Consider the following 25,172-nt stretch of genomic DNA (forward strand, 5'->3'; position numbering starts at 1 on the left):
TAGCCATTTTAACAATATTGATTATTCCTATCTATGAGCATGGAATGTTTTTCTCATCTGTGTCATCTCATCTCTGCCTTCTTTGAGCAGTGTTTTATAATTCTCATTGTAGAGATCTTTCACCTTCCTGGGTAGTTGTATTCCTAGGTATTTTATTCTTTGTGGCTACTGTGAATGAGATTGCATTATTTGCTTGGATGTGTTGGTTTATGGAAATGCTGCTAGGTTTTGTACATTGATATTGTATCCTGAAACTTTGCTGAAGTTGTTTATCACCTCCAGGAGCTCTGGGGCAGAGTCTGTAGGATTTTCTAGGTAGAGAAACATACCACCTGCAAAGAGAAATAGTTTGACTTTCTCTCTTGCTACTTTGGTGACTTTTATTTCTATTTCTTGCCTAATTATTCTAGCTAGGACTTCCAGCACTATGTTGAGTAAGAGTGGTGAGAGGGGCCTCCTTTTCTTGTTGATGTTCTCAAGAGAGATGCTTCCAGCTTTTGCCCATTCAGGATGGTGTTAACTGTGTGTTTGTCATAGATGGTTCATGTTATTTTGAGGTAAGCTTCTTCAATGTCTAGTTTGTTGACGATTTTTAATATGAATGAATGTTGAATTTTATTGAAAACATTTTCTGCCTCTATTGAGATGATGATGTGGGTTTTGTTTTCAATTCAGTTTATGTGGTGAATCATATTTATTGTCTTATGTATGTTGAACCAACCTTACATAGCAGAGATAAAGCCTACTTGATCATGGTGAATTAGCTTTTTGATGTGCTGCTGTGTTTGGTTTGCTAGTATTTTGTTGAAGATTTCTGCAACTATGTTCACTGATGATATTGGCCTGAAGTTTTCTTTTTTCTTGTGTGTCTGCCAGGTTTTGGTATCAGGATAATGCTGGCCACATAGAATGAGTTAGGGAAGAGTTCCGCCTCCTCGGTTACTTGGATTGGTTTTAATAGGAATGATATCAGCTCTTTATACATCTGGCAGAATTCAGCTGTGAGAGTCCAGATGGTCCTGGGCTTATTCTGGTTCACAGGTTTTCCATTACTGATCCAATTTCAGAAGTCGTTATTGGTCTATTCAAGGATTCAATTTATTCCTGGTTCAATCTTGGGAGGTTATGTGTTTATAGAAGTTTATCCATTTCTTCTAGGTTTTCCAGTTTCTGAGCATAAAGGGGTTCATAGTAGCCTTTGAGGGATTTTTTGTATTTCTGTGCACCAGATGGTAATGCTCTCTTTATAATTTCTTATTGTGTTTATTTGGATCTTCTGTCTTTTCTTCCTTATTAGTGTTACTAACAATCTATTGATCATATTTATTCTTTCAGAAAACAAACTCCTGGATTCATTGATTTTTTGGTATGATTTTCTCCTTCTTAATTTCCAGCAGTCCAGCTCTGATTTTTGTTATTTCTTTTCTTCTGCTAGCTTTAGATTTGGTTTACTCTTCCTTTTCTAATTTCTCTAGGTATAATATTATGTTGTTAATTTAATTTGAGATAGTTTTAACTTTTTGATTTAGGTATTTAGCATATACACTTCCCTCTTAACACCGTTTTAGCTGTGCCCCAGAGATTCTGGTATGTTTTGTTTTCATTAGTTTCAAAGAATTTCTTGATTTTTGCCTTAAATTTATTGTTTACCCAAAAGTCATTCTGGAGAGGGTTGTTTAATTTCCATACAATTGTTTGATCTTGAGTAAGTTTCTTAGTATTGATTCCTATTTTTTATTGTGCTATAGTCTGACAGTGTGGTTGGTTTTGTGTGTGTGTGTGTGTGTGTGTGTGCGTGTGTGTGTGTGTGTGTTTTAATTTGCGAGGGATTGTTTTATAGCTGACTGTGTTGTTGATTTTAGAGCATGTGCAATGTGCAGATGAGATGAATGTATATTCTTTTGTTATTGGGTGGAGAGTTCTGTAAATGCCTGTGAGGTCTGTTTGATCAAGAGTTGAGTTAAGGTCCCACATATCTTTGTTAGTGTTTTGCCTTGATGATCCATCTAATAAATACTGTCTGTGGAGTATTGAAGTCTTCCACTATTATTGGGTGGTTATCGAAGTCTCTGTAGATCTCTAAAACCTTGCTTTAGGAATCTGAGTGCTCCTGTGCTGGGTCCATATATATTCGACATAGTTAGGACTTGCCGTTGAATTGAACTCTTTATCATTATGTCATGCCCTTCTTTTTCTTTTTTGATCATTGTTGGTTTAAAGTCTGTTTTATCTGAAATCAGAAGAGCAATCCTTCCTTTTTTTCTGTTCTGCATTTTCTTGACAGAGGGAAATAAGGCATTGTGGCGTTTTGAGTTGTCCAAGTTCTTGTGCTGGTTCTTTCTCATCTGTGTGGCCTGATGCTCTTTAATCTTTGAAGTTACTGTCCTCTGGGTGGGTTCCTTTATTTGTATTTATTTGGTACCCTTGGGAGTTTGATACCCTTTGTGGCATAAGGTGGATTCAGTCAACTGGCCTCATTTCCGGAAGAATTTAGGGGGCCATGGCTCAGCTCAGGACTACCGGACTGTACACTCTAGCCCTAGAGGGCGGGCGCCAGGCCCTGGCTTTGTTTGCTGGCCCCTTGAGAAACCTTCTGAGCTGAGGTGATAAGGTGTTCCTGGTCTGCTGGCCACAACGCTCTGATGGGTGGTGCCAGCTAAAGTGCTTCATCCGGGCAGTGGCAGCACAACTCATGCTCATTTGCACATGAGTTCGTGGCCATGTAAGTGCAAGCAGGATGCACGGGTGTTGACTGGGAAAGGGACCCGGGAGTGGGGCTGTGTCATTACTGTGCACACTTATGCCAGTGGCTGGAGTTGCAGGGGAGCAGCTGGGGCAAAGCTGCCAGAGTCCATGTTTGCACTTGCGCTGGCAGAGACAGCTGCGGGGACTGGACAGTGGCGGGCATGAAGCTAGTGGCCTCCATGCGCATGTTCACAGTGGTGGCAGTGGCAGCACAAGATGGAGGCGAGGCCACCAGCAAGCAGTGTCCATTTGCACATTCACAGCAGCAGCAGTGTGAGTGTGGGGAGCGGGGTGGGGTTGTTTGCATCTGTGTGAGTGCTGACACCAGCAGTGGCAGTGCAGCCACGTGCCTGCCCATCAGGGAGGCAGGGGGAACAGGGTGTGCTCACACAGGCATAGTACACGCTGCTGGCATGGTACACATGCACACACACACACACCAGTGGGGGAGAAGTGATCTCTGCCCGTGTGCATTCCGGCAAAGCAGTGGAGGTGTGACAGTGAGCGCATGCGTGCTGGCAGTGCAAGCATGGAGGCTGCAGTGGGAGAGGGTGTGGAATCACCTGTGCAAGATTCCAGCTTGTGTATCTGTGTTTTCAACTCAGTTTTTCAGATTGATTGGGGACTGCATTTTGCTAAAAGGGAAACCCTGCAGAGGACCCTTTTACCATATCTGCCTAAATAATTTCTTTCTAGCTCCTGTATCAACTAGGTGCTTGTTTTGGAAATGTCCAGACCAATGTAATCTAGGCATTGATCTTCAGTTTCCTCATCTATTAGAAAGGGAATATATTAGTTATTCTCTTATAGGGTAGTTATGATTTATTTTATGTGAAATGCTTAGAACGGACCATGCAGTGATGTACTGCAGTCGGTTTGTACTGGCTCACAATGATTGATAGCGACCTTTTTCTATGTATATATATATATATTTTTTTTAATAGATGGGGTTTCACCACGATGGCCAGGCTGAACTTGAACTCCTGACCTCAGGTGATCCACCCACCTCGGCCTCCCAAAGTGCTAGGATTACAGGCGTGAGCCACCGTGCCTGACCAGGATAGTGACCTTTTTCTAACGCTGCCAATATCCTCATCCCCACATCCAGTGATGTCATGTTAACTGGCCATGGTGAGAATATCTACGCCACAGAAATTGGCAAATACTATACATCAGGGGCTAGCTTGCCAGCACATCACTGATTAAATGACATCATTAGTAAGTTCTGTATAAACCTGAATGTTATTATTATTGCCCGGTAGGTACTACTGCTCCCTTATGGTTTTGAGAAGGCATTCTGATAGTTAAATAAATAAATTGGAATTAAAATAACACTGATGGGGTACTTTTAGCAATATATTACCCATGGGAATCAGTGCATACATTTGTGATCTAAAATCTTACTCCTTAGTTTACTCAGATTGATTTTTGGCTCCATGAAAGTAGGAGCTTTCCTCACTGCTGTAGCCCCCACATGTAGGACAGATTTGGAATGGAGTAGACACTTATAAATATTTCTTAAGTGAATAAATAAATGGATAAAAGTATCCCAAACACTTGCACTTTCAAAAGACTTTCACATCCATTTCCTTTTCTTTTCAAAGCTACCCTTTAAGATGGATGGATAGGTCCTGTTTTATCCCCATTGCACAGGTGAGGAAATGGCCATGCAAAGAGGTGTCTAATTAGTGATTTGCTTCCTTTCATCATATTATGTCCTTCATACCAGTGTTTCCCAAATTGTGTTCCAGAGATAATAAATCCTGAAGGATGTTGGCAGTTAATATGTGCTGGGGGACCCATGGGTATATAAATTTAGAAAATAGTGAAGTAAAAAAATAAATACGAATTGGCTCATTTACTACGGGTTTTCTCAGAGCCTTATTGAGCAAGTGTGCACTGTGAACCTGGGAGGTAGTGGAGACAGGTACAGTGTGCAGCATTTCCCACATTTCACTATAGTCTGCTTGTTGGATTTTGAATGATGCCTCCAGCAGTATTAGTGTGAAACATCACTAAGCGGTACTTTTCAGACTTTAACTTGCATGGGAACTGCCAAGATCTTATAAAATGAAAATTCTGAGGAGGAGGGAAGAGGGCCTAGGGTGGGGCCTGAGATCCCACATTTTTTTCTTTTTTTATTTTTATTTGAAACAAGGTGTCACTCTGTTGCTCAGGCTGGGGTTCAGTGGCATGCTCACAACTCACTGCAGCCTCAACTTCCTTGACTGAGCTGATGATCCCACCTCAGCCTCCCGGGTAGCTGGGCCTTCAGGGGCATGCCACCACACCTAGCAAATTTTTGTATGTTTTGTAGAGATGGGGACTTCCTATCTTGCCCAAGCTGGTCTGGAGCTCCTGATCACAATCAATCTACCTGCCTCAGCTCCCACAAAGTGCTGGAATTACAAGTGTAAACCACCATGCCTGGCCTGAGATCTTGTATTTCTAAAAGGCCCTCAGAGGGTATCCAGGCTGCTGCTCAACAGACCATACCTTGAATAGGAAGGCATTAGAACATATAAGAGCAAAGAAGAAATATTTGGCCTCTTATTGACAGAGCAAATGACAATGCTAAAACATCCTACTGACGCTCAGGACCAAGTGTTTAAAGAAGCATGTTGTTTAGAGGGGTGAGGGAATAAGGGACAAACCTCCATATGATGAGCAAGTTATGGACAAGCATAGAGCAGGACTTATCTAAATAGCTGGAGTAGGGCAGGTCCCTGCAGCTGAAGTCTTGATGGTGAGTTTATTAAGGAAGGGACACAGAGATGACTAAAGGACCCTGGATTACTTGTGGACTAAAGTAGCTTCATTTTTGACGTTAAAACGTGGGTTCGAGGAGAAGACAGCAAGGCCCACTACTGGTTCAGAGTTAGTTATTGTTTTTCTTCTCTACCCACCAACCCAACTTCCATGAGTTACTAGTTTTTAAAATATATATATATATTTATTCAAAATGAAATGTAAATATGAGAAACTGGAAGGGAAAACTGGGACTGACATAAAAAGATGTTAACTGACTGGGAGCGGTGCCTCACGCCTGTAATCCCAGCACTTTGGGAGGCTGATGCGGGCAGATCCCCTGAGGTCAGGAGTTCAAGACCAGCCTGACCAACATGGTGAAACCCTGTCTCTACTAAAAATACAAAAAAAAAAAAAAGATAGCTGGGCATGGTGGCAGGCACCTGTAATCCCAGCTTCTCGGGAGGCTGAGGCAAGAGAATCGCTTGACCCCGGGAGGCAGAGGTTGCAGTGAGCCGAGATCGTGCCACTGCACTCCAGCCTAGGGATACAAAAGCGAGACTCTATTAAACAAATAAAAAAAAGAAAGAAAGAAAAGAAAGAAAAACGATGTTAACCTGTATTAGGTGAGGAAGTAACACGACACGAATAATCAGCTATTTAAAGCCTTCAGAAATGCTCCTATCTCATGTAGACCCATCTTCTTGGCCTCATCTGGTCCTTACTCTGGCCTGGAAACTTCACTTGGGTACCCATGTTTCTCCAGCAGTGGCTGTTCTCTGGTGGCCCCTTGTCCTAGCAGACTCTTCTCTCCTAGTTCCTTGGAAACAGTGTTTTAATAACCTTTGTGGGTCACACAGTTCCTAAGTGTGGAGCTGGGATTAGGCTAATGGAGGTGTGGTAAGACTCTTCCACAATGTATCTATCAATGCTTCACTTCTACTAATTATAAGTTGACAACGTATTTTTTTAAGTTATTGAAAGCAAACATATTAATAACTCATGAATTTTTTGTAGATCAAATTTTTATCATTGCAAAGAAATAATTTTGCCTAATTTTTTATATTTTTTCCCTTGCATTCTTTGGGTTACATTTATTTTGCCATTTCTGCGGTTTATATTTTTATTTTTATTTGTTCATTTTTCTACAGTACTAATATTCTCTAGCAATCACATTTCTTAACCCAAAAGGGGAGTATTGTGTTTTTACTGAAGTTTGGATCGGCTGTCAGAATTAATAGGTTTAATTTTACTTGCGTAGTCTTGTTAATGTTGTTGAATTTTTGTAGGTTTTGATTTTTTTAATTAATTTCTTAAGCTTCTCTTATATTGCCTATTTTGTTGCTTTTCATTATTTTTCTGTGTACTAACAGGTACTTACTCTGCTGCAATTATATTACTGATTACATAACAATTAAAAAATAAGCTATCCATCCTATATTTTATAGTTGCAGGTATGTTATGGATTAACATCTTTAATTTGAATAAAATTGAGTCCCTGCTAAGAAAAATGATGTAAGGTATTTAATACCCTGTTCACCACCCATACGTGTGAAAGGCAAACAGTCTGACTTTTTAAAATAGTTGTCAGTGATCAATGCTGAAGATATAACCTATAGTTACAAAGTGGCTGGCTCGGTCTTTGAAATGTAAACAGTGAAAATTTATGAACATGTTTTCTATAAACATCTGCCATGAACCCTGTGTCATAACACATTCATGCTACTGCCTTCCTTGCCTGTTGTAACATTGATTAGTAAGTATTTATGGGTGTTTCTGGTAACAAAGTTTGGCTTTGGGCATGGTCCGTTAAGAATAAAATTTAAAATATCCTAAAACAACTATGTAGTGCCCAAGAAGACCTTAGGAAATATTCTTTTCTCTTGTTTCTGCCCTGTATTGTATAGCTCTGGTCTTATCTGGTAGAATTGTCATACATGTCAAATGGGGATGAAAAATGAAACAAAGGGCGCTTTTTCCCATTACCCTATATCCTGAAATAGCCAAAATATACACATATGGCACCAGAAGAACAGGGAGTATGCCTTTTTCTAGCTTTTTTAAGTTCACTGTAGACAAGCTAAATCCAACTGGGCATTCTGTGGATCACAAGCATTATCGGTGCAGAATTGAAAGCACTGTCTAGAACAGACTCTCAGAACATTTACATGCAAGGTTCAGCTGAAAGCATATTTTTTTGTGTGCTGCCTTAAAGCTTCTCCTTTGAAGGTTATGATAGCTGCTTAGTGATTGAGTGTCGTTGTTGTTGTTGTTTGTATCCGTGATACTGAAGTGATATCGGAGTCTGGGGTAACCTGAGGTTCATTGTCTCACGCCAAGGAAATTGAGTATGCAGACACACAAGAAGTGAGTCTAGGAGTGGAGGTTTAATAGGCAAAAGAAAGGGAAAGGAGAACAGCTCTCTCTCCTGCAGAGAGAGAGGGGCACCTGAGTGAGACTTTCAGCCCATAGCAAAGTGCACCGGATTTTGTAGACTGGCTTGAGGAGGTGGTGTCTAATTTACAGAAGGCTGAAAGATTGGTTGGACCAGGTGTGAAGTTTACATAGCACACGAAGAAGCTGGCCACCCCACTCTCATATTTTGTTATGCAAATGGGGTCTCTAGTTGGCCAGAGCTGTATTGTCTTCTCCTGACCGTACACGTGGTTGACAAAGAAAAGGGAAGATTCTATCAGATACCTGAGTTTGGCATTGCTTCAAAATTACATTCTTACAAGTTTAGAATGGCAGGTGAAGTTTGCCTTTCATGTTTTGCTGGTACTGACACACGCCCGGACATTTCTGCTCATGAGCCATAATCTCTGTTCTCTTCATCCTCTTCTCTATCAATTTTTAAAACAACCTAAATGACCTCTGATAACTTTATCTTCTGAGAGTTTTCTCCCTCGATACTTATATTTTTTTAGGCTTGGTTCTGGAAAGGAGATTATGTCTCATGTAAGCTGCTAATTACTTCTGATTCACATAAAAGTATAGTAGTCCTCCTCTTCTCTGTTGGGGACACATTCTAAGTCCCCCGGTGGATGCCTGAAACCATAGATAGTACTGAACCCCATATATACTATGTTTTTGTACTAAACGTGCATATTTATAATTAAGTTTAATTTATAAATTTCACAAAAGACAACTGATAATAAAATAGAGCAATTATATAACTATATGTTGTAATAAATACTGTATGCTGTAGTCTCTTGCTCTCTCTTAAAATATGTTACTGAACCGTACTTACCTATTTTCTGATCGTGGTTGACTGTGAATAACTGAAACTTCAGAAAACCAAACTGGGGATAAGGGAGGACTACTATCCTACTTTATGCACCTGATTTGTGTACCTATTTATTGGCAGCCTATATTGTTCTGTGGCAATTCACACTGAAACCTTTAAATAAGTATCATCACCTGCCTGTGGACTTGCAGATGCCCAGTAAATCTCAGAAGAAAGAGGAGCAGCATAATAGGTAACATCACGTTTTCCAGAGATGAGAGGTCTTCCTGCACACAATGGAGGTCTCAGTCAGTGAGGTCTTCTGGTTCCAGTTCAGTATCAATTACACCACTAGAGGGCGCTGCTTCCCCCCAGCGATTTCCTTGTTGACAGTTGGTTTGCAGCTCAGGATCCTGTTCCCTTTTACTCCTTGGAACCTGTGAAAACGCTGAACTCCTTTTGTAGGAGGTCTGGAGCTGAGAATGACATGGGGTAGCCCACAACTTCCTGTCTTCTCTATTCTCCCATCACCTCACTAAAACTAACAAGATTCTGGTTCTTAACTGCTTGGGAAAATGAATGGGAAAGACATCTTACAATAAAATTCTATGGGTAATTGATATAATATGAAAATTGTAGTGTTTTGAAACCCCTCCATCTTAGGTAAGCCGGTTTTCATAAACCCATTGCAATGTGGTCTATTGAGCCAGATACTCTGTATGCATGTGATTGTCCAATTCTACCGACACCACAAAGAATATATTCTATCATCACCATTTTAGAGAGGAAGAAACGTTCCCAGAGTCGCTCAACCACCAGGAAGGAGAGTCAGTATGAAGGCGAAAGTTGTCTTCTTTCAAAGCACAAACCTTTCAATTGCCCATGCTAACCGTAGTTAACAATCATTAAAACACTAGCCCAGATTGAAGCAGTGGGAACAAAAAGGGGGAAAAGTGGTTTAATGCTTCTTCCACCACTTAGAGGCAAGTCATTCAACTTCTCTAGGACACAGTATCATCAGAAAAAGAACACTAAACTACTTTTTCTGAGGCAGACTACCAGTTTTCTTGTAGTCTCTCCCCAGCCTATGATATTTATTATTTTCACTGATTTATCTTATTTGTGTACATGTATTTGTTGAGCATCTGTTATGTGCTAGAAGCTCCACAGGATGAAAAAAAAAAAAAAAGAAGATGTAATTCTATGCATCCAAGATGTAATTCTATGCATCCCTTGAGACTGCCAGTGATAATAAACCATAAAGCTCAGGGAGTCTACCCTCTAGTTGGGGGAGGGCATGGCAAGTCACAGTCACCATAATAGGCTTCAGTACCAGAGGAGAGATGCAGTCTGTGTGAGTTCTGAGGAGGCAGGAAGCATAATGAGCAGGGAGCATTAGGAAAAGACTTCAAGGTGGAGATGCCATTTAAACTGAGCTTTAAGAACTGGAGCAAGGACATTCTGCCTGGAAGAGAGTCGAGTTGGAGGTGGGGAGATAAAATCATAGTGTCTTCATGAAACAATGGTCTTCCAATTTGGACGAACTGAAGGATACTGGAAGATAAGGCTAATTTAGACTGAGCAGGCAGGTTAAGAAGATTAGGTTACTTATGAAGAAAGAGAAAACCTTTAAGCTTTTAGCATGGGTGTGAAGGCTTAAAGCTCTACTTTAGGAAGATTAACTCAACTTAGTGTGTTGACTCCTTTCGAATGTAGGAGCCTGAGAGAATCCTGGTACCAGTGATGGAAAATAGGAAATCCGGAGGAGCTGGTTTCTTTTTCTCACCACTGAATTCAGATTTATGTGTATTTAATTTGAAGAACTGTAGAAATGTTGGACTGGACTTTAGGAGAAGCGGCAGAGAGAGGAAAGAGAGGAAACCGAGCCGGTACAGACCTCAGGGAGGGACACACGGAGTTAGTCGGCAAGAAAGAGAAGCCAGTGGGGAAAGAGAAAAGAAGCAATCAGTGGAAACAGTGGAAAAGCCGTTCCATATTTGGGGGTAAAGGAGAAAAGAACTGCAGAAAATAAATGAAGACCCATTAAATTGTAAGCTTCTTGAGAGGGAGGTTGTTGTAAGACGATATGTTTATTTAAATATTTCCCACAACAGGCATGGTACCATGTTTCTCACATTCTTAGCACTTGGTGAATGTTGACTGAGGTCTATATCGTGCAGTGCTACACAAAGTTTGAGGAGACTGAAAACTGAAAAGATCATTTGTCTTTATGATCAGGAGATCTTTGGTCATTGATCCTGTATTGTGATTTTCCAGCCTTTCTGTTTTAAGAAACATAAAGGGCAAAGATATTATTTGTAGCAAAGATTAAGGCATATACAACATTGCCTCTAGGCCATGTGCTCTGTTGGACCATGAATATAAATCGTCTGGTTTTATAATAGTACAAAATTGTCCCTCAGCACTCTGCTGGTTTGTATGAACATCAGTATGTTTGAGAATGTGTGCAGGAAGGTGGAGGTAACCAAGTTGTCCATCTCTAGAAAAGTCCACTGTGGTGGGTGCACGCAATGAAACAGTAAGCCACGTCAATGGCCCTGTACTAGATGAAATAAGGTAACACAGTTGTATCTTGTAAACATCCTGTCCAGTGAAAATAAGAAACAGAAATGAGTAAAAATATAAGAAATAAGTGAGAAGTATGACAGAAATAAAAAGTTTTAAAAAACTGAAATAAGAACCTTAGCAGAATAATATCTGTGTAAATAAAAACACACTCAAATTAACACTGTCGAGCACAACATAAAGACACATACATAGCCAAAGACACATACGTTGTGGTGGTGTCTCCTGGGGGTAGTGAGGGCATAAACTTAGGAATCAGGATAAAGGAGAAAAATTAGACAAAACAAGAGAAGGACCTTGAAAAGATCAATGATGACATGTGTGATTAATTCATGTTTTATACTAGACATCAAAAGAATGAAAGGAATATGCGACGGACGTGTTTTTTTGTTTTTTCAAATCTCAATGCAAAATGCAATATGCTCAAGCGATGACAGGAATACTATATAGCTTTTACGTTTATTATGCTCATTGGCAAACAAAAACACAGAAACAACATAAATTATCTACAGTAAAATTCATGCATCTCATGTCTATTAACTTGTACTTCAACTGTATGACTTAAAGTGACATCAGGTGTGTTGGGACAGGAAGAAGTGTGGGGCTGTTCATCACTGCAGTGACAGAAGAGTACACAGCATGCCACCCACAGTTTCTTCCAACACAAAGAAGCTTCCACCTAGTAGAACTCAACTAAAGACTGTCATCTAAGGCATTACTAGTATTTGTGACTATTTTCTAGGGCATCACATATTAGGCAATTAGCAAGCAGGAATACAGTACTTGCATTAGCATTCTTAGCTTAATAGTTACATTTATTACTCCAGAGCAATAAACGTGTGTGTCCTAGTAAAGTCATTTTCTATCCATTCAAATAATGACATGATCTCTCATCAAAGTCAAACTTGAACATATCTGCAAAGATATCTCTAATATATAGCAATTGGCAACAAATATGAATACAGGATAGAAGATGGTTTACTTTTGCATAGCATGCAGAAACCATGATTTCATATGTAGCGAAATGAATCAGATTTCTGCTTCTTTTTCATTCTATTTAAATGGAAAATTAGAACTAGCAAGTCATGTACTGCCCCCTTCCACCTCACCACATTGGAAGCCTCCCTGAAGGTCTGGGGAGATAACGCTCAAGGTGGTGTGTTTTTGCCTTGACTATTCTCAACAACAAATGATTCCATTCGATATTCCTTTGCTCCATCTGCTCTTTCTTAAAACTGTCTTGAAAAGAACAATGGTTATCTTTGTCCTCTGTCTCAGAGATGATCTCCATCTTCTGAATGATCAGTTTAATGAGATCATGCTGTATTTTCAGGAGAAAAGTGAGATCCTTCAGCCTAAAAGGACATACACATTTCATGAATTCATTTTCAGTTCTTCTTTTAGCCCTTCTGAATGGGGGAAGGCATAAGTTTTAACCTCGTTGTACTTACAATCCTCCCAAGAAACACATTTTTTTTTTAAGTTTAAATCATTTTTCCTGGAGTTACACTGGTAGTTCATGGCTAATTTATTTTTGTTTCCAGTTTACAGAAAAGAAACTATTACAGAGAACGGTTAATCAGCTTGTGCAGGGTCACAGTTACTAAGTATAGAGCTGAATGGGGGTTTGAACTCAGGTAAACTAACCGTAAAATCCTCACGTTTAAACACTGCCCACCACATAGTTACTCCAGGGATCTTCAAAAGATTTCAGAGCTTTGCTTTATGAATTCAGATGAAGAATATAGTTTATGATATTGCCTCCAAGAGAAAGGAAATCAGCATTTTAATTTTTATTCACTTGTTATTGGAAGGCAAACTGATTGGTGATAGTGGCAAATAAGCTGTTGGTTCTAAAAAATGTGTCATGACTCTCAATATACTAGCTACAGCCATCAATAAAGCACGACTCAATATATAAAATAAACACCAATATAAAATATAACCTTATACTGTGCATTATTATTTATGAGTTTTAAATTTCTCAAGTTCAGATAGATGAAAAATACGTACTGGTATTTCCGCTTTAATATCTCAATTTCCAATGATGTGTCGGCGTCTCGTATTTCTTGTGTAATTTCTTGGGTGGGAAATAAAAAATAGAATAGACTCTGTAGGATTAAAACATAATAGTTACTCCAACTGAATTCAGTTCAGGAGTTTTTTCTTAAGCATGTGCCAAAATTCAACCATCACTGGCACAAATATACATAAAGCACAGCTACACCCTCAAGGAACCCACAGTCTGCTAAGAGAAACAGACATGTGAATAAAGAGCTGTGAAATGAAGTTGTGCATTTTATCAGACAAAAACATGTGCAAAAAAAACAGAAGAGGGGTAAATTAGGGTAGGAAATTGTTTAGAAGGGGGCTTAGCTGAATTGTTCTAGAAATTTCATGAGAAATGCCCATCGCAGAAGATGGTATTTCATACTAGATTCATTGTTAATTATCTAAATTAACTGCACTGCACATTATCCAGTGTAACTCAACCAATCCACAAAGTTTCACCTGGAGAAATTTCTGAAATGTTATTTTAATACATCTTGTTTTAAGTTAGTATCTTTTCTGTAGGTTGACTGGAGAGGCTCAAGGGTACATGTGAAATGACCAAGAGTGAGGTAATTCTAGGAGTTCGAGGAAGAGAAAATGGTGACTTGCACAGGCCATCCAGGCAGTCAGATGAACCAGATTGAGGGGAGAAAGAGGCAGAGGTAACAGGTCAAGGGTGACTCTTGGGTGGCTGGTTTGCACAGGCTAATGAATGGTGCTGACATTGTTGCAAGGAGGAACTTTAGAAAGGGACCAGGATGTTTCCACTTTTTTTCCTGCAGGGATATATAAGTAGAGAGTGAAATGTGGAAGCAGTGAAGTTTGGTTTTGAATATGCTGAATGTGAGGCAAAGCCATGCAGGTGGAGATGTCAAGTAGGCAGCTGGATGTAGGGGCTGGAAAATCAAGGGTGAGGTCTAGAATAGAGAATCAGTCAGTTGCTGAGCATTCTGTATTTAGGTAGTAATTGCATCCACAGACATATGTGAAATCAGATGGGAAGGTAGCGTGGGGTTAGAGTAAAACCTAGACTGATACTCAGGGCAAATTTATCATTTTATTCTATACAAGGGAAATTAACTTGCAAACAACTCAGGAAGAATACACGTGATGATGAGGGGAGACCAGGCATGGTTAGAATTAGCACCCATTAGTTCTGGCTCTTCATATGGTCCCTCTTCCATTAAAATGCAAGGGTCTTGCTTAGACTTTGATCACTTCATATACTTTCTATAATGTACACTCCCTCTGTAGGAGAGAGAGAGAGAGAGAGAGAGAGAGTGTATGTGTGTGTGAGAGAGAGATATGGTGAGCCTCTTTGTCCTCAACCAAATCTCATCTTGAATTATAATTCCCATAATCCCAATAATCCTCAAGTGTCAAGGGAGAGACCAGGTAGAGGTAATTGGATCATGAGGGCAGCTTCCTGCATGCTCTTCTCATGATATTGAGTGAGATCTCATGAGATCCGATTGTTTTCTAAGTGTCTAGTAGTTCCTCCTGCATTCGTTCTCCGTCCTGCCACTTTGTGAAGAAGGTGCCTTGCTTCCCCTTTGCCTTTGTCATGATTGTAAGTTTCCTGAGTCCTCCCAGCCATGTGGAACTGTGTCAATGAAACCTCTTTCCTTTATAAACTACCCGATCTCAGGCTTGATTGCTGTACCTCATGTATCAGGAAGTGGCACGTTCAGTGATATTGCTAATTATACTTACGAAGATGCAGCTGTATGGTTTAACACTTACATGAAAGTTGTATGAATTTGTGTAAAGCAGCATTTAGTTTTAAGTTGACATCTTTAAATAGATATCTTAGCTATTAAAACTAAGTGATATATCTGGATTATATACTCAACAATAAAAAGGAAAAAACAAGTGATACATCCAAAAACTTGGATGGGTCTCAAGGCAGTTATGCTGGGTGAAAAAAAGCCAGTCTCAAGAGGTGACATCCTGATTCTATTTATATTACACTCAAAATAACAAAATGACTGAGATGGAGAACAGTTAGTGGTTGTCGGGGATTCAGGAGAGGGACGGGGAGAGAGGTGGCTAAGATTATGAGAGGGCAACCGTGGGGCCGGGGGTGGACGCTTGTGATGGAAGTGTTTTGTATCTTGGCTATGGTGGTAATCACATGAATCTACATACAGGGCTGGGCGCAGTGGCTCATGCCTAGAATCCAAGCACTTTGTGAGGCTGAGGAGGGAGGATCACTTGAGCCCCGGAGTTTGACACCAGTCTGGCAACATAGTGAGACCCCATCTCTATTTAAAACAACTACAAAAAAAGAATCTACAAACATGATAACATTGCACAGGACCAAATACACACTTCGTGTCAGGGCACCTATAACCTTTCAGGGACAATCTTGTTGGCCTGTTCCCACAAAGTCCTCTAAAGATGACCAATATATGCTTCAGATCAACTTTTCACACTATGCAGAAAAGCCACTTCCTCATTTAAAAAAAAAAAAAAAAAACTCTTGATAAACCCCAATCTCTAGCTTAAATGGGCTTGGAAATCACAGAAGGAAATAAAAAGTTAACATACAGCTACTGGTATTTTTGTCTCTGTATATTTGTAAGCTAAGATAAAAGATAAATCTTCCTAGCTTAAACTAGTTCAAATCAGAAGGAATAAAGCAGATTATGTAACAAAACACTTGCTCCTGACACCTGCGGTTTCTAAAAACATTGGGAATATTTTTATTAAATTCAGAGGAAGCACAACTACAAACAAATACATGACCTTTTGCAAAAGGCCATTTTGTGATAAAGTACATACGTATAGTGTTCATGGTTTATTTGAAGTGCTAGATTGTCTCTAGCTGAATCCTCTATTGCTTTAAAAGTTCTTTCAACGCAACTCCAGCACTGTTATCAGGTAACACTGGCAAAGGTGTAAATGTGGGCCAAACATCTGAGATGGGTTTCAAAAGGTGACACCAGGGTTCACCAGGTCCAAGTCCCCAAGTCTAGCTGGGTTAATAAGAGGCACAGTTGCTGAGCCAGGAGCCAAAAATGGATTTACATCTGTTCCTTTACCAGACCTGGATCCTGCTGTAACTTTAAAACTTGCTGGTGCATTTGCATCTGGTGTTCTCCTTCCCGGTGAATCTAGAGGTTTCCTATCATGAACGGAAGGCTTTGGTGGTGGAACAGATGAAGGAGATTCCGTTTCTAGAAATTTAACAAAAAGTTCTGAAAAAGAACTATGAAGCACAGATTGCTAATTTGATTTCAAAGGTGTGTTGGGAACACTTTCTGATCCTCCTCCAAGCCACCCAGTCAACCAGCTGGTAACACCGCCCTGATTGTCATGAAACAACTGCTCCATCTCCTCCCTTCTGACACCCAGGATGCTCCCCATCAACCGTAACACTTCAAGACGCTGATTTTTCGGTGCCTGGAAATGACCGATGAAGAGGTTTCTCATTAGGACTTTGTCCACTTTTCCTTCTGAGGTGTTTGCTAAGTTCATCAATTTCTTTTGAGCATCATCCAGCATTTCTGGTCGGACCTCATTTTGTTTTCTAAGTTCTTCAATTTGTTCCGTAAGTCTTGATGCTGAATCCAATGAAGCATTTGCTTCATCCAAACGTTCCTGTAATGATAACACTTTTCTTTCTAGATGTTCCTCCTTTTTCTTCCATTCCGCTCTAAGATGTTTTTGCTTTTCTAGCTCAGCAGAACACATAGCTTTTTCCTCTTGTTGGAAACACTGCAGTACCATCTGCAGGTTGGCCAGTGACACAGCACACTGCTTTACCTCTTCCCAAGAGGCAGAAAGCTGCAGCACACTTTCATCCCTTTGCTTGGAGACTACATTCAGTTGTTCTTGCAATGATTCTACCTGCACCCTGGCTTGATGGCTTGCATTTTCCATTGCATTAGAGGATGAAACTAGCTTTTCCTCCAATACTGTGACTTTCTTTCTTAGTTTAGCCTCTCTATCTTCTGCGGCCAAAGCCGCACGGGTATAAGAATCTTCTGATTCTAGAAGATGGTTACGCAATCTCTCTAGCTCCTGGTTTGACTGAAATTTGTTGTCACGTAAACGCTGAACCTCATTCTGGAGGGCAGTGTTTTCCATTTGCTTTTGTTTCAGGGACAACATGACTTGTTCTCTCTCCTGCTGAAACACAACTATCTTCTCCTGCATTGATTTAACTGCATTTACAAGCTGATTTAACTCCCCAATCTTGCCCTGTTCTTTTTCTTTCAACAGCTCTTCAAAAGCAAGAGCCTTCTCCTTCACTGAATGGCACTCAAGCTCTTTTTCTCGCAGCATCGCGGAAAACTTCATGTTAGTCTCTTGCAATGCTTGATATTCGGTTTCCTTTTCTCTGGATGTTTCTACTATGTTTTCATTTTCTTCTTTTAGTTTGCCAATGTCCATCTCTAGAGTTAATATTCTTTCCTTCAGGTTTGTTACTTCCTGTCTCAAAAGTTTGTTTTCATTTACTTTGTTAGTGAAATTTTCGTTGGAAGAAAATAGTTGATTACTTTTGGCTTTGATTAAGATGTCTTTTCCCTTAAGTAACTTTTGCAAAACATCTTGTTTCTCCTTTAGCTGCTTAATTTGTGAGTCAGTTTTTTTGTGTTCTTTTCTTTCTAGCTCTGAGGTGGCAGCAACTGAATCAGACAATCTCTGATTATTTGCCTGGAGTGTTCTAATTGTTGCATCTTTTTCCTGTAGTGATTTTCTGAGCTCTTCTAGCTCTTGCTGTAGCAATTCAGAAGATTCATTCAATACATCAGACTTACTTGCTCTAAGAGACTCTGCTGACTGGGGAGTCAGCAATGATGCTGAAGACAGCTGGGATGAAATAATACCAAGTTTTCCTAAAAGAAGATCCTTGGTATTGCAAAGCTCCCCAATGCTGTGCTGAACTTGTGCTAATTCCCGCCTCAAGTTTTTGAGTTTGGTTTCGTTCTGCTCGTAACTTTGGATCAGGCCAGCATAGTCCACTTGTAATTTAGAATTATGATCACTGTCAACCAAAACTCGTGCCTGCAGTTGGTGAAGTTCTTCCTGAAGCTGGGCGGACTCATGTTGCATATTTTGGACTGTGGTCATCACCTGCTGTTTCCACTCTTCCATTTTCTTTACTTGCTGTTTTAACTTGACACGTTCCTGTAAGAGCTCCTCAAATTGATGACTATTAACACCTCCAACCTCATTACCAGTGCTGGATGTTTGCAAAACTGCCAATAAGGTCTGACATTTTTGACTTAGTGCGTCTGTTTCGATGTCTTTCTCTCGAATGATACGTGATAAATTCTGAAGAGTTTCTCTAAACATATCTTGGCCACTACTTTCAAATCTAGTGGACACTTTTTTATTTTCATCTTGCAGTTTGATGAGAGCTGCTTCTTTGGCAGCAACTATATCCATCATTCTGTGATATTCTCTTTTTAGATGGCTATTTTCCCTAGCCTTCTCATTCAAAACAGTGAATAGCTCTTCTCTTTCCATAGCATAGGCCTGCAGTTGCTGTTGAAGGTAAACAACATCTTGAGTATAGGAAGTCGAAGGCATTCTAGCCTGAAGAGCTTGTATCTCCAAATCTTTCTGCTGAATGATCTGAGTTAGTTTACCAACTTCATGTTTGGACAACTGATCGATCTGTTTAGTTAAAGCTATATTCTTTTCATTTATAGGTTTAATCTCCAGTTCTTGCTCTTTGATTCCTTTCATTAATCTTTCCGTTTCAGCTTTGGATAAATCGTGCTCACTTCCTTTTTTTATATTAAGGCTCTCAACTTTGGTTTCTTGAAAAACATCAGAGCTATCTGTTTGAATCTTCTGCTTTTCTTCATAAAACTGGGTTTTGATCAGTTCCACTGTTTTTTGCAAACACTTAGCTTCCTCATTGTTCTCTGAACAGAGCTGGGTGTGCCTGGCGTTCCTTTGCTCGTGCTGTTGTCTCAACTCATCCATGTCCTTCTGCTCTTGTAAAGACTGAAGTAGTTGCATCTTACTCTGGTTTTGATCTTCAGCTATCTTTGGATAGTGTTCAGTTTCCTCCTCAAGATGATCCTTGATCATGTTCAGTTGAGATACCTCAGATTCTAGTTCAGTAACACTATCAAGGGTTTTTGGATCAGCCACGGGTGCAGTTCGACTCTGCTGTTCCCCAAGCCGGTCCAGTTTTTCTTGCAGATGATTATTTTCTTCTTTCATGGATCCAAGACTTCTGTCCCTTTCCCGTATGGTCTGTCCTAAAATCTCATGTTTTCTTAAGGCCTGAGAATATTTATCCAATTCCTCCTGCAACTTTGAACTTTTTTCTTGAAGGTTTTCAATAAAAATTTCTTTCTCGTTTAAAAGTTGTGTCATTTGCTTCTGCTCTTCTAGACTAGATGACAAAATGTCCTTAATTTTTTTATGATCAGTATCCATTTGTCCCATATTCTTTTTGAGTTCTGCTATTTCAATGTATTTCTTTTGATTGAGTTTAATTAAATGCTCACGTTCCAGCTGCAAGGTAGTGGTATTCAAGTTACCTGCATTTGACAATTCTTCAGTGGTTTTCTCATGCTTGTTTGTTTCTTCCAACAGCTTCTTTTTAGCCTGACGCAATTCTGCTTCTATCTCTCCTTTTTCCATTTTTTAGAGTCTCCACAATGGTGTTTTTTTCAAGAGAAAGCTGATTGCTATTAGCAATATATTCTTCCAGCTGATGCCTCAGACCTTCACATGCTGAAACTAACTTTCCATTTTCCATTTTGACATCAAAAGCAACTTTCTTTAAATTTTCATTGAGCTGCTCTAATTCTGAAAGACTTTGCTTTAAGTTTCTCACTTCGGCGTCTTTTTCTTTAATTAAGTTGTCCTTAAGATTACTACTAGAGTCTTGATTTAAAGAGTGAGTTAATTCATTCCTGACTCTAGAAAGCTCCTCGTCATTTTGTCTAATATACTCTTTAAGTTCCACATTCTCCTTCTGGATGCTTACATTATTTTTTTGTGATTTATTTAGCTGATCTACTAAATCTTCTATTTTGTCCTCAAGTTTCTGCTTGGCTAAATGTAAATCATTTAGGGCCACTTCACTTTGAAGTAATGTTTCTTTTTGTGCATCTAACTCTTTAGTAATGTCCATTTTATCATCTTCAAGTTGATGGACTTTCTTTTTTTCATTATTTAGATCTTGTTTCAGTTTACCGATGATGTTATCTCGTTCATTTTGTTGTTTTGATAGCTGATCTTTTATCAAAAGCATGTGCATTTTAGCATCTTGATTCTGTCTGTCCAATTTTTCGATCTTAGCTGTCAGGATTTTCTTTTCACGAATACTCTGATTGAGTTCTTGTTCCTTTGCTTCCAAATTAAGTCTTAAATTGTATAATTCTGAATCCAAACTTACGTCTCTTGTAGGTGTACTTTTAATTAGTTCACATGCATTGTTTGATTTTAAAAGTGATATCTGAAGTTCTTCTTTTTCTTGACTCAGTAATGACTTCTCTTTTTCTAGGTCTTCAATATGCATTTTAAGTTTCAGATTGTCTTCAACAAGACTGTTATCCTGGTTTAAACTACTCAATCTCATTATTTCATTTTTGGCATCAGACAGTGCTTGTTGTAGCCTGAACACTTCCTCCATCGCTGCACTCTGTGCAATAATTCTTTCCTCTTCTGTCACAGTATCACTTTGCTTCATACCATGGGGCTGCAATTCACTACACTCCAATTTCAAGTTTTCACATTCTTCTATTATTTGTCTCTTTTCCACATTTAGCTGTTTTTGTTGTTTCCTCAAAATACCTCTATCATTTTCTGCAGAAGATAATTTTTTATTTATATCTTTTAGTTCATCCTCAAGTTCTTCCATTTTTTTGGTAGACTCCACTTTTTCTGCTTGTAGAAATCGAATAGTTTTTTGCATCTCATCGATTTTAGAGTGATCGGTTTCTGTAGCTCCAAGGCCACCTTGTTGTAACAGATTTGTGAGTTCTTCAATTCGTTCTTCATAGTCGCTTAATTCTTCTTGACTTATTTCTGTCAATTTCTGTTGGTGCACATTCTGCAGTACTGACATTTCATGTTGATGGTCATCTATTTCCTGACTTCGGTTCCGTTTCAGTTCTTTAATGATACTTTGTAGTTTGTTTCTTTCTCTTTGAGCAGAGCTATGCGTTTCTCGTGCTGTTGAAGTGTGACCAATATCCCTCCAATAGACAACTTCAGACTCAAGTCTTGAAACTTCATTTGGGAGTTGGCTTATTCCTTGTCCGGACAAAATTATATCATTAAAGTCCATGTCATCATCATGGAAAGCTGAAGGATGATGACTAATCCCATGAACGAAAGAAGATGCAGTGGTTGCTGGTACACCGCCAGCTCCTGAAGGTACTGACTGAGCAGCCGACTGCAGTTTCAGCATCTGGTCCTGGAGCACAGTATGTCTGGCTTTAAGATGGTGGATTTTTACCTCTTTTTGCTGAAGTCGATTTTGGTAACTTGTAGATTGCCGTTTTCGTTTGAAGCTCTGACGCTTCATGTTTCTCTTCATGTAAGAAATACAAAGTTTCTTACGCCTTTTATTCTCTGATCTCAAGATTGGATGAACGGTTTCAATTTCCTTTGTCGTCAAATCAGGTAATTCTGCTTCCACTTCCTCCGTGCCCCCCGTCAATATAAACTTTGTAAAGTTTGAAATCTGGCCAGCGAGGGAAGCCAGGTTGCCCCTGACTTGACCCAGAGACTGGCCCCATCTGGAGCCGAGGCCCCCAAACCAGGACGACATCGCGGTGAGTTTAGCTGCCGACCCGGTCCACTCGGAAAAAAAAGCATTTAGCGTTGTCGGACGATCCGACCAAATATCCTTGAACGCCTCCCTTCACAAGACTAGTTCAAATGCGCAGGATTCCACAACAAAGCGGGGTTCCCAAGCAACATGGGCTCCAGGTTCTGCTGAGGAACACAGAGGCCTGGCCTGGGAGTTTACCAGGGGCCCTCCTCTAGTGACGCCATCACCCACACGGGGCCTTCTGCTCATTCCCACCATACAGATTGGGCCAGTTCTACTTCTGCTTTAGTGACTCTCCCCAGTTCCATGGGCAATTCCTGCCAACTCACCAGCCGCCATGACACTCGCCAACAATTTTTTTTTTTTTAATTTAAGTTCTGGGATACATGTGCAGAATGTATTTCACTTCTTGAGGCTGGCTTTGTTTCACTCAGCATAACTCCCTTGAGATCCATCCAAGTTTTTGGATGTATCATTGTTTTTTCCCTTTTTATTGTTGAGCATATGCTCCAGTTATATGACTTAGTTTTAACAGCTCAGATATCTATTTAAAGATATCATCTTAAAACTAAGCGTTTCCTTACATAAATTCATACAACTTTCATGTAAGTGTTAAACCATAAGCTGTATCTGCATGAGTATACTTAACATCACTGAACATGCCACTTCCTGATATAATGAGGTACAGCAATCCAAGAGTTCACTATTCTCATGATGGTGGCCACTGAGGGCAATGAAACCACTTTGATAGCACAAGTACCCAGATGTCTGAAACTTAAGAGACTATCTCTTCAATTTTTTAATATACCCATCATAAAAAAGTCCTGACATGAAACTTAACTATATCGTTCATATTTTCATTAGTTGTTGAACTTGTACATTTAAAAAGATATTTCTTGCAAATTTTGTAAATTGTAATATGCCTTTAAAATAGAACATTTATAGAACAAAGAAAGATGAAAAATGAGATAAATTCAAATATGTAAATAGGTCTGGCTCAGGCCAGAACTAAATTTGGTTGTTTGCAAGTTTTCCTGTGATTAACTGTAGTTTCTAATATTTTTGGAAGACTGGAAGTCTTAATTACATGCTGAGGGGTGAAACAAGATGTTTTGCAAAAGTTATTTGAGGGAAAAGACATCTTAATTAAAGCCAAAAGTGATCAATTACTTTCTTCCAATGAAAATTTCTCTAACAAAGGAAATTAAAACAAACTTTTGAGGCAGGGAGTCACAAACCTGAAGGAGAGAATATTAATTCTAGAGATGGACATTGGCAAATAAAAGGAGAAAATAAATAAATAGTAGAAACATCGGAATATCAAGCATTGCAAGAGACTAGCATGAAGTTTTCTGTGATGCTACGAGAAAGAGTTTGAGTGCCATTCAGTGAAGGAGAAGGCTCTTGCTTTTGAAGAGCTATTGAAAGAAAAAGAACAGGGCAAGATTGGGGAGTTAAATCAGCTTGTAAATGCAGTTAAATCAATGCAGGAGAAGATAGTTGTGTTTCAACAGGAGAGAGACCAAGTCATGTTGTCCCTGAAACAAAAGCAAATGGAAAACACTGCCCTTCAGAATGAGGTTCAGCGTTTACGTGACAACAAATTTCAGTCAAACCAGGAGCTAGAGAGATTGCGTAATCATCTAGAATCAGAAGATATCTTATACCCGTGAGGCTTTGGCTGCAGAAGATAGAGAGGCTAAACTAAGAAAGCAAGCCACAGTATTGGAGGAAAAGCTAGTTTCATCCTCTAATGCAATGGAAAATGCAAGCCATCAAGCCAGTGTGCAGGTAGAATCATTGCAAGAACAACTAAATGTAGTCACCAAGCAAAGGGATGAAAGTGTGCTGCAGCTTTCTGCCTCTTGGGAAGAGGTAAAGCAGTGTGCTGTGTCACTGGCCAACCTACAGATGGTACTACAGCATTTCCAACAAGAGGAAAAAGCTATGTAGTCTGCTGAATTAGAAAAGCAAAAACATCTTAGAGCTGAACGGAAGGAAAAGGAGAAATATCTGAAAAGAACAGTGTTATCTTTACAGGAATGTTTGGATGTAGCAAATTCTCATTGGATTCAGCATCAAGACTTACAGAGCAAATTGAAGAACTTAGAAAAAATGAGGTCTGACCAAAAATGCTGGATGATGCTCAAAAGAAATTGATGAACTTAGCAAACACCTCAGAAGGAAAAGTGGACAAAGTGCTAATGAGAAACCTCTTCACTGGTCGTTTCCACACACCCAAAAATCAGCGTCATGAAGTGTTACGGTTGATAGGGAGCATCCTGGAGATTAGAAGCAACTTCAGCAAAGTCTCAGGATACAAAAATCCATGTGCAAAGATCACAAGCATTCCTATACACCACCAATAACAGACAAACAGAGAGCCAAATCATGAGCAAACTCCCATTCACAATTGCCACAAACAAAATATAATACCTAGGAATCCAACTAACAAAGGATGTGAAGGACCTCTTTAAGTAGAGATACAAACCATTGCTCAAGGAAATAAGAGAGGTCAGAAACAGATGGACATTCCATACTTACGGTTAGAAAAAATCAATATCATGGAAATGGCCATATTTCCCAAAGTAATATATAGATTCCATGCTATCCCCATCAAGCAACCATTGACCTTCTTCACAGAACTGGAAAAAAAACCACCTTAAACTTCATATGGAACCAAAAAAGAGCCCAAAAGCCAAGACAATCCTAAGCAAAAAGAACAAAGCTGGAGGCATCACACCACCTGACTTCAAACTATACTACAAGGCTACAGTAATCAAAACAGCATGGTACTGGTTCCAAAACAGAGATATAGACCAATGAAACAGAACAGAGGCCTCGGAAGTAACACCACACAGCTACAACCATCTGGTGTTTGACGAGCCTGACAAAAGCAAGCAATGAGAAAAGGATTCCCTGTTTAATAAATGGTGTTGGGAAAACTGGCTAGCCATGTTCAGAAAGCTGAAACTGGACCTCTTTCTTTCACCTTACACACAAATTAACTCCAGATAGATCAAAGATTTAAACATAAGTCCTAACACCATAAAAAGCCTA

At 39.5% G+C, this 25,172-nt stretch overlaps 2 pseudogenes; one reads left to right on the forward strand and one right to left on the reverse strand.

The window, feature by feature from the left end:
• Window positions 1–16,186: 16,186 nt before the first annotated feature.
• On the reverse strand, window positions 16,187–22,130 carry LOC116563622 (annotated as a pseudogene).
• A 1,232-nt stretch (window positions 22,131–23,362) lies between these two features.
• Window positions 23,363–24,481, forward strand: LOC116563624 (annotated as a pseudogene).
• Window positions 24,482–25,172: the final 691 nt, after the last annotated feature.

The sequence above is a fragment of the Sapajus apella genome, unplaced genomic scaffold, assembly GCF_009761245.1.
Source record: "Sapajus apella isolate SASKATOON/1434 unplaced genomic scaffold, GSC_monkey_1.0 scaffold35, whole genome shotgun sequence".
Lineage (NCBI taxonomy): Eukaryota > Metazoa > Chordata > Mammalia > Primates > Cebidae > Sapajus > Sapajus apella.